The following is a 9755-nucleotide window of genomic DNA, read 5'->3' on the forward strand; positions in this document are numbered from 1 at the left end:
GGCGTAACATTTCCGTCACACGCTTGAGATATTCAGCCAATCACAACGCACTGGATAGCTGGCCAATCACAGCACACCTCGCTTTTTCAGACCGATGAGCTTTGTAAAAATCGATAACAATAATGTACAGTATGTGGAAAATAATGTGTTTTTTGAACCTTAAACCGCATAAACACATTTCATTACACCAAATACACAAAATAATGTTCTTTTTAACAGCATCATATGACCCCTTTAATGCTGTTGAAAGGCATCTCTTACATTCACCAAGGCTGCATAAAATTCAGTAAAAACATTAATATTGAGAAAAGTTATTTCAGTGTGTCTTTTAAAATATAATGTATTCCTGTGATGGTAAAGATGTTTTTGAGCAGCCATTACTCCAGTCTTCAGTATCACATGATCCTTTAAATCATTCTAATATTCTAAATCTTATTATTATCGAAGTTGGAAATAGTTGTGCTGCTTCATATTTTGTGGATTTTTTTTCATGACGCATTGAAGAATAAAAAAAGAACAGCATTTTTTTAGCTCAATCTTTTGTAACAATTCAATGTGTCCATGCTGAGTAAAAGTATTTATTTCTTCTGCTTCTTCTTGTTGTTCTTCTTCTTTTTCTTACTGATCCAAATTTTTGAATGGTAGCGTATACTTTTAATCAATTATAAAAAATGTAGGCTATTATTTTTATGCAGTTACTGTGAATGGAGATTTACCCACCCATCTGCCATCTGAGTTCCTGGAACAAATATAAGCAAATTGTGAACGTTTCATTATTTTGAATCGGATCCTTTCAATGATTTGGTTGATTTATTTCACAATACGTTACATATGATTCATTCTCAAATCTGACTGATCTTGTTCTCAAGTTCACATCACCAACTCAATGATCTGGTTGCAGCAGGGGAGGATTATCAGTGAATAATGACTGGAGTTTGGGTTTGTTCTTCACACAAGCCTGTTGTATGGCTTCAAAAGACTTGTAGCGAGCATGTCATATGGCCCATTTTTATGGTGCTTTTACAACCTGTTTGAAGCCCTCAATCCTCAAGGGGAATAATTGCATGGGGAAAAAGAGCAACTAGTACAATCTTTCAAAATTTGTCCTTTTGTGTTCCGCGGAAGAAAAATATGGGTTTGGAACAACACGGAGGAATAAGAGATGACAGGATTTTTTTTGGGGGGGGCTGAACTATTCCTTTAAGTAATGTGATGCACTCCCAAAAATACCTCCTTGCAGCTATGTCCGTGTTTAGCAGCGAAGCGGTTTAAAAATACCAAAGGAGCTTTTGCTCCAGATTTTTTCATTTACTGAAAGTGTCACACTGTTGACTGCTCGGCTTGTTTGGATTATTATACACGGAAAACTAATGAACCTCCACATGCGCCCCATACCATGTGCATGTTGCCTGGCAACACACTCCAGGATTCCTCAGAAGGTAAAATGATGCACATTAGACATGCAGAACCAACAGTAGCAAGATAATGAAAATAGGCCTTCTGTACTTGATTTCCCCTCACCCTTCTCTTCCTCTGCAGGTGAACTGCTGAGTATGCTGGAAAACCGCTTTAGATGGAGATTCGCCAAACGAATCGCCACACCTTCAAGGCAGCGCAATTTGATTTTAAGATTGAACCAGCAAGGGTGCCCATAATTAGCGGTGTGATTAGGAACCATAATTAACATTGATCAGATGTTCTACTTTTGCTAATAAAGTTATCTAAGCCCCTCAGCAGAATCACAGCAATTTTAATTTGAGGTATTCATTTGGCAAAATCTTTTAATGAAGGCAGTTGGAAGTTGTGGCATTGGCCCTCATGAAAAGAAGAATGTATAAAGGGGAAGATGGTCTAAGATGGTTTTTGACTATAGATTTTTTTTCTTTTACATAGTAGTGACTGTGAATTTATATTATGGTGTAGATGAACAGTTATGTCATGTCTGTTTATTAATGGGTGATTTGTGGAAGGTTCCCACTGGCATGTTGTTTCTTATGTTTTTAGTGTTTGATTATTAAAATATAGAGTTATTATTTAATAAATACATGAATTAGATGTACATTTCCTTAATTTTCATTATTCAGCATAAACAATAGGCTACTTGAGTGGAATAATTTAATCTGAATCCCTGCGATTCTATAATTTGTCATTCAATTTAACTAAATTGTCAAATTTATATATACACTTACTTTATTTAATTTTATTTATTTATTTTTACATAAATGACAACATTTTCAAATATAGAAATGACTAAAAGTGAAACTTTAAACATTCTGTGATCATTTTACCCTGGTGGGATTCTATTGGGGGTGGGGGTGATCTTACCTCAGTAGTAATGATTTATGGTAACACCCTACTAGTGTAGGGACCATTTCTCAATATGTTTATTAGCATGCCTATTATTAACATATTGGCTGTTTATTACACTATTAAAAATAAAGGTGCTTAAAAGGTTCTTCACAGCGATGCTATAGAAGAACCATTTTTGGTTTGACAAAGAACCATTCAATCAGAGGTTCTTTAAAGAACCATCTCTTTCTTACCTTTTCATAATCTGAAGAACCTTCTTTCGCCACAAAGAACCTTTTGTGAAACAGAAAGGTTCTTCAGATGTTAAAGGTTCTTTATGGAACCATTTAGACAAAAAGGTTCTTCTATGCATTCGTGAAGCACCTTTATTTTTAAGAGTGAAGTGCCTATAAAGCACATATTCTGCATGACCACATTCTACATCCCTAATTCTAACCAATACCTAAACTTAACAACTACCTAAGTATTAATAAGCAGCAAATTAGTAGTTTATTGAGGCAAAAGTCGTAGTTAATGGTTTGTTAATAGTGAGATTTGGACCTTAAAATAAAGTGTTATCAGATTTACTGCTGTTTGTTGGTTCTTTGTTGACTGCAGTATTAGTTTGTGGCGATGGAGGTAGTATGAAGTTTGAGCTATACTGTATACTGAGCTTTGCACATAGTTATTAGTTTTCCTCAGAAAGACTGTTTCCAAAATGGGCTTCTTGAACGCTCTCCAGTGGCGGCTCGTCGGGGGAGGCAGGGGAGGCACAGCTTCCCCATAATTTTGAGGTGAAAATGGGAGAAGGACGATTTAATGTTAATACAATTCACAATTCATTTCAGTTCATGTCTCAGAATGTGTATTTTTTTTGTTTGTAATTTCACAGTTGTAATACCATAACGTGAAAGCGCCGCTTTTCTATCGCGAATGTGCCGAATCTGCTGATGTAATTACAACCACTAATGATAGAGAAGGGGAGGGGGAGGGGGAGGCCGGGGGAGAGGTGAGCTCTCGTACCTCCGTTGGTAAAAAAAATTAGCCAATCACCATCGAGCGTTCACTTTCAGCGCTGAGGAGTGTTGAGAAAAGAACCCTGGCAAGGGAGGCTAGCCTCCCTTCTGATATCAACCAATCATCACACAGATGTAAATTACGTGATATTAGTTTGAACATCTCCCTCTGCGCTGATAATGTACCAAGTACTTATGATGAGTAGCGATATTGATTTGATTGCCAACAGACGGCAGCGATCCCAGACTAATACAATTAGTGTGCCTCCTCTATTTTAAAGCCCACGAGCCGCCACTGACGCTATCCTGTTTTCCATTAGTTGGACAAACGGATGATATGTTCTAATCTCATAGACTGACTTCCATACAAGATTTATTATTTATTAGTTTGTCAGGAACTGTAGCAGGTTGATACAGCAGAGTTTTTGAGGATGAAATAAATTCTGGATTTGTCAAATATGTCAGTATAGTGACATCACATCTTGTTTGAGGGACATAGTAATAAGAAAAGGAAATATCCAGAATCAAAACTGTCTATTACATTGTTTTTTGAGTTATGTCTGTGTAAAACACATTTTCTAGTTTACCTGTGTTTTTGCTTTGTAATTAATCCATTATTATTATTTTTGTTCAGCCATGGTCTGGCATTGTGGTATTTCTTAGAAAACACTACATAAGTTTGGCTACACAAGACTAGAGTTTAGCTAGTTAGTCCCTGCTGGTAGATTGCATAACTATGCTATGACATGGACATCCAAAATTGATTGCCATTCAAAACTTGACTATTGACAGCCATTCAAAACAGCTGCGTATTGTGACAAAATATTTTTTAAAAGCAACTTAGCAAAACTTCATTATATTACAGTAGATGTTAGCAGTGATGGTTTTATAATGAGTAAATAGCATTTAAGTTTAATCTGTAGTGATTTAATATAGTTTAAAGTCTAATGGATCATGAATAATGGGGTCAACATTTAGTCACACTTTGTTGTTAGCTGAAACAAAGAATTTTTTAGCTACTGAACCAAGCAAGAAGAATCTGAGTTAAAAAGCAGAAAAACTCTTGCCCCCTGCAACATCCTGACAAATAGCACTTGGCTACATGGTACAGGACGAGCAGGGAATCCATTAGCGTGTGCAGCCCCAGTCCTCTGTTGTACTCCAGCAAGCACACAGAAAATAGTAAAAAATAAAAAAAAAAGCTGCCCCCTGGCCATACCAGCAGCTGCATGCCATGTGTAATTTTCAGCTCTATGCTCATTGATGCAATTAAAACTAAATTAAAATGAAAAATGCACAGTGTTGAAATCAACAGCTCTACCCCCTCCACAGCTAAAACTCCCAAAGGTTTCAAAAGAAGTTTTCAAATGTCAATTTGAATTGGCAAACTTTCAGATACTTAAGTCTGTGCTCTCCTTGCAGTATTTTACCAAGCATTTATATAGAGGCAAGTGTGAATCAGTGGATTCCATGCAATCTGGAGCACTGCAGTATTGAATCGCATTGATCTAATGGCTTAAATAGGCATATTGATAGTCTCTCAAATTAACTTTAAAGTCTATGAGTAGCATCCACCCACTTTTTGGCTTTATTTTGCTCCCTTTCATTGTGTTTTGATGCTGTCTGCTTTGTTTCAAGTTGCTGAAGATAAAAGCATCTGCTAAAAGAATAAATGTTTCAGTGTAGCTAGAATAACTACGTGCCACTAGCCCTGGATGTGTTTGCGCAGCAGATCTCATCTAAATTAAAAGCAGCCTGAGGTGCTATTTCACATGATTGAAGTCCGTGCTAATTAATGAACACCAGCATCTAACAACCCGAGAGCCAGTATTCTACACATACATGTCCCAGTGGGCTTGACTGCCTCTGTTTCTCAGGGCTGTAATTCTCAGAGGACTGAGCGATACAGTCTTCAGCCTCACCTGCGGATGTGGAGGGATGGAAAGAACGAATGAGCCAGGGACCAGGAGATTTGAGCATCCTATAGATTTGGTCACAGAGGTGTGATGATGGAGGGGGCTGTCAGGATGCTTCACATGGGGTAAATCACACCTCGATGGAGAGGAGAGAGTGCCACCATGCATTAGGTTTGGAATTAACATTTCTCTGCTCTGGACCAGCAGAGTGATTTGGGACTCTATCTAGCACACAGCCGTCCGTAAGACACTGAAATGACACCGAGTTAAGAATGGTATTTTTAGCAACGTGATGGGAAATTTGTGGATGGAGTGGGAGTTAAGTTTGGTCCCCAAATGTTCAGTATTTACTCTCCAACATTCAAATGGTTTAGGTCTAAGGGGGCAACACTTTTTCTCACTATCCTCTCTTTATGATGGAGGTTAGGTTTTTTTTGTATACTGAGGGATAGATTTGGTTTTTAAGGGATTTGATCGGATTAAAATATCAATACATTCAAAGCCAGACCTCCTCCGGTGATATTTATTTATTTATGACTAAGGGAGATTCTTGGAGGCATTTTAAACAACAAATAATGCTTGTGCCACTAGATGGCAGAATATCAACTTGCATTAAAGGAAGTGTGTTGAATTTGAGTGCATGTAGATGAAAGGTACCGTTCAAGATAACAAACACTTCTTTTGATGCATTTCATTTATGCAATTAGGCCTTTTTGACATTATACTCTGTTACGTAATAAATATCTGAAAACTCATTGAATGAGTGCTGATTTAAATTAGCTAATGACTTCTATAGAAGTATAATAGTTCAAACAGATGAAATGAATATTCTGGTTTCAGTACATTTTAAGATCAGTCAACAGCATTTGTGGCACAATCTTGATTACCACAAAAATTTAATTCAGTCTGTCCCTCAGTTTTTATAAAAAGAAAATAATAATAAAAAAGGGGGTTGATAATGCAATCTGTTTCAGTAGTATACTGTAGGCACAAGACACAAAACAATAAGAAAAAGGCTTTTAAACACCTTTTGTGTCGTTGTATCCAATTTTACAGCTTTGTGGTCATGTCAACGTAACGCCTAAATAACGACAGTGGCATTAAAGCACAAACATAAAAGTTTGAACAGAAGATCCCAGTCCCATTCACTTCTGTTAAGGGCCTTTTTTTTCCTTAAAATGAGGGATATAGTATTGTATTTATTTATTAAGAGTTTTGGTTACCATTGACATCCAGTGTACATTCCAATGTCACTGGGGCGGTTCCTTTTCAAAAGATTCTAATATGTACCTTTAAGGTCCTAATACGCACCCTTTAGGGTTTAATAAGGTACAAAGGTGTACCTTTTGAAAGGGTACTGCCAACAAACAAACACCGAGATATTTCTTAAAATATCTTCTTTTGTGTTCCACAAATGAAAGTAAGTCAAACGACATTATGTGAGATTGAGTAAATAATGAGACTATTTTCATTTTTGTGTGAACTATACCTTTAAGATCAATCAACAGCATGAAACAAACAAATAAAAAGAGCCATATTTCATTTTTTAAAATAACAAAAAACTCTAAATATTTCAAGTAACATCAAGTTTCTTGCCATCAAAAGTGGATGTAAGGAAACAAGAAAGTGTCCTCCGGATGTCCTAATGTTTCAGTGTGTGTATCAGTTGAAATGTCACAAGAGAACATTACGCACCACCCAAGGGTAGTACGCTCAGTGCCCCTCTGTCAGACCACATTCACCCACCCGACTCGGACAGCCTCAAAATGCTACTCTGCCGCAAAATACCTCCATTTATTTGATGCTGTCCAACACCGGAAGCAAACAACGTTTTCCTTGTCAACAATTCAGAGCACCTAGTCAGCCTGTCACGCTCCAGAGTGCATCCTTTGGCTATGGCTATACTGACAGCCTCTCACTCTGTCTGGAAAAACTCAAGCTCTTTATAAAAGTGCACACTAGAGTGCTCAAACACTGACAGGAGTGCGATAGATTGGTGCGAAGAACATCCTCTTATCCTTGCGAAATAAAAAAAAAAATAGGCAAAGAAATGACGCAGTTTTCATTATTCAACTTGTGATGTTAGTTATTGGTGTTTTTTCTGGCTCCAGGGTGTTGTATTCTTTTTCTCACTTTTTCCACATTTTTTGCTTCCTCTGTGACTGTTTCAACCCTGGGAGATGAAATATAGGATGCCAGTGGAGCAACATTTGTGTTTGCTGCCGTTTTTCTGTGGCTGGTGATATTATCTCATATTCTGCTCTATTTTTGCATGTGCTGTGGACGGTTGTAGAGAGTTTTCTATAGGACTGGTTTCACATATATACATTTCTATGTGCTAACAAATCTCAATTTTAGTTATATTCTGTTGGCTGCATTTTGTGTCTACTGCTCCAAGTTAAAAAGAGATATTTATAGAAATCAGACAGGATTATGTTTTCCTGAATGCGTGTTTTCCGGTTTAGCTGTATATGAGCCAGCTCCTGTGTGGTGTGTGTGTGTGTGTGTGTGTGTGTGTGTTGGAGCAGAAACAGGATTACTGATGTATATGTAGATGAGCAACAGAAGTAATCCAGCACTGAGGATTCTGGGAAGCAGAGCAGCAGGTGTCCTCCTGTACGAGCGCAGTTATCTCGCCTCCGTTGTTTGTAATTTGGGCACAAAAGTACTTCACCTTACACTCATACATGCACAATTTCTCAGTGAAAACAGCTAGTCTGTGTCACATATGGAATCGCATATCCCACCTAACGATTAATGAATTAGGGTTCAATGGTGACTAGTAATTGTAATGACTTTTGTACATTTTATTAATGACATTTTGACAATGATTGTCTTTGTAGTGACAAACCACATGTAACCATGTGTCCCCCCAGTAATGTATAGGAACTTGCAGATTCCTCGGTGGAAGAGTGGAGTAACATCTCAAAGCAAGAACTAGCAAATCTGGTTCAGTCCATGATGATTAGATGCACTTTAGTATTTAAAGCAGCTGCTGACTGCTACTTTTGATTTTGACCCCACCTTTGTTCAGGGACCGTTATTCCATTTTTGTTCATCAAATTCCTGTGAAACTTGTTCAGTTTATATCTCAATTGTTACATCTTTTTATGTTCATACCAATATTTATACATTAAAGGGTTAGTTCACCCAAAAATGAAAATTAGCCCATAAATTACTTACCCTCAAGTCATCCTAGGTGTATATGACTTTCTTCTTTCAGATGAATCCAGTCGGAGTTATATTAAAAATTGTCTTTGATCTTTCAAGCTGTTTCATGGCACTCAGCGGGTGTTGCATGCTTCAGTCCAAAACAAATTAAATAAAAAGCGCCCATCCATAAAAAAAGTGTCTCACACGGCTCCGGGTGGTGAACAAAGGCCTTCTGTAGCGAATCGATGCGTTTTTGTAAGAAAAATATCCATATTCAGAATGTAATAATCACTTTAATCTAGCTTGCGCTCACTGTTATACACTGAAAGCAGTTCCGGGCGGATGACGTATGAGGTCAGCTTTGTGCATTGTTATGGCCCATTTTAATACTGTGCGAGGCGAACGAGTGGTGGTAACGGCATTCCGACCACAACCAACAGATCACCAAAGACAAATAACAGTTTTAAATAATTTATTAAATAAGAGTGAAATGAATGAAAGGAGCTTTAGCTTCGGAGAGGCCCAAGGCCAAAATAATAAATAACAATAAATAAAAATAATAATAAACAAAACCACTAATAAAATAAAGAGAAGATTTAGATGGCCTAATTATAAAGAAAAGAAAAGTACAAATGAACTTCCCTAACTCCCTAAACAAAAACACATCGCAAAATTAGGTCAAAGTAAATGGCAGACCCCTCCTACGCTCCCAGGATTTTCTTAGAATATACAGAATAAATCACATGTAGGAAGAACCATGAACAGCAACCACAACGCAGTTGGTGATCTGTGGACGGAGACGGAATCCGGAGCTCCTCACGCCACGGAAGCAAACGCCAAAGTGAGCCCCCCTGGGTTGGTAGCGCCGCCCTTTTTAAAGTCATCTGCTTCAGGATCCGCCAATCACGTTCCTTGATGAACAGCCAATACCTGCACACATGCACCAGTACACAAAACAACACCCACAAAAATAACAATGCCGGGTATCGTAACATTTATCAATTTTTCTGTATTCCTTTATTGCATTTAAATGTTCAGTTATTTTTGTTAGAAGAAAAGTTATTAAACCGGTTATACTGTATTATGAGAGCACTTTTTTAAAACTAAATTTCAATATCGTGATAATACCGTATACCGTGATAAAAGCATGAACAATTAATCGCAACATGAAAATTTGATACCGGCATATCCCTACTCTGGACGAACCTCCGCGACACCCACAGTGAACGCTGAACCAACAGTCCACAAAACATAACCCAAAAAACTACTCAGTGACAAACGAGGACCGTTTTGAACCACTCTTGACTTTAAAGGCTGGTTAAGACCATCACAGAAAAAGTCTATTAACATGCAGTCAGGTAATTCTGAGCCATTTGCCAAA

The sequence above is a fragment of the Sinocyclocheilus anshuiensis genome, unplaced genomic scaffold (genome assembly GCF_001515605.1).
Source record: "Sinocyclocheilus anshuiensis isolate Anshui unplaced genomic scaffold, SAMN03320099.WGS_v1.1 scaffold976, whole genome shotgun sequence".
Lineage (NCBI taxonomy): Eukaryota > Metazoa > Chordata > Actinopteri > Cypriniformes > Cyprinidae > Sinocyclocheilus > Sinocyclocheilus anshuiensis.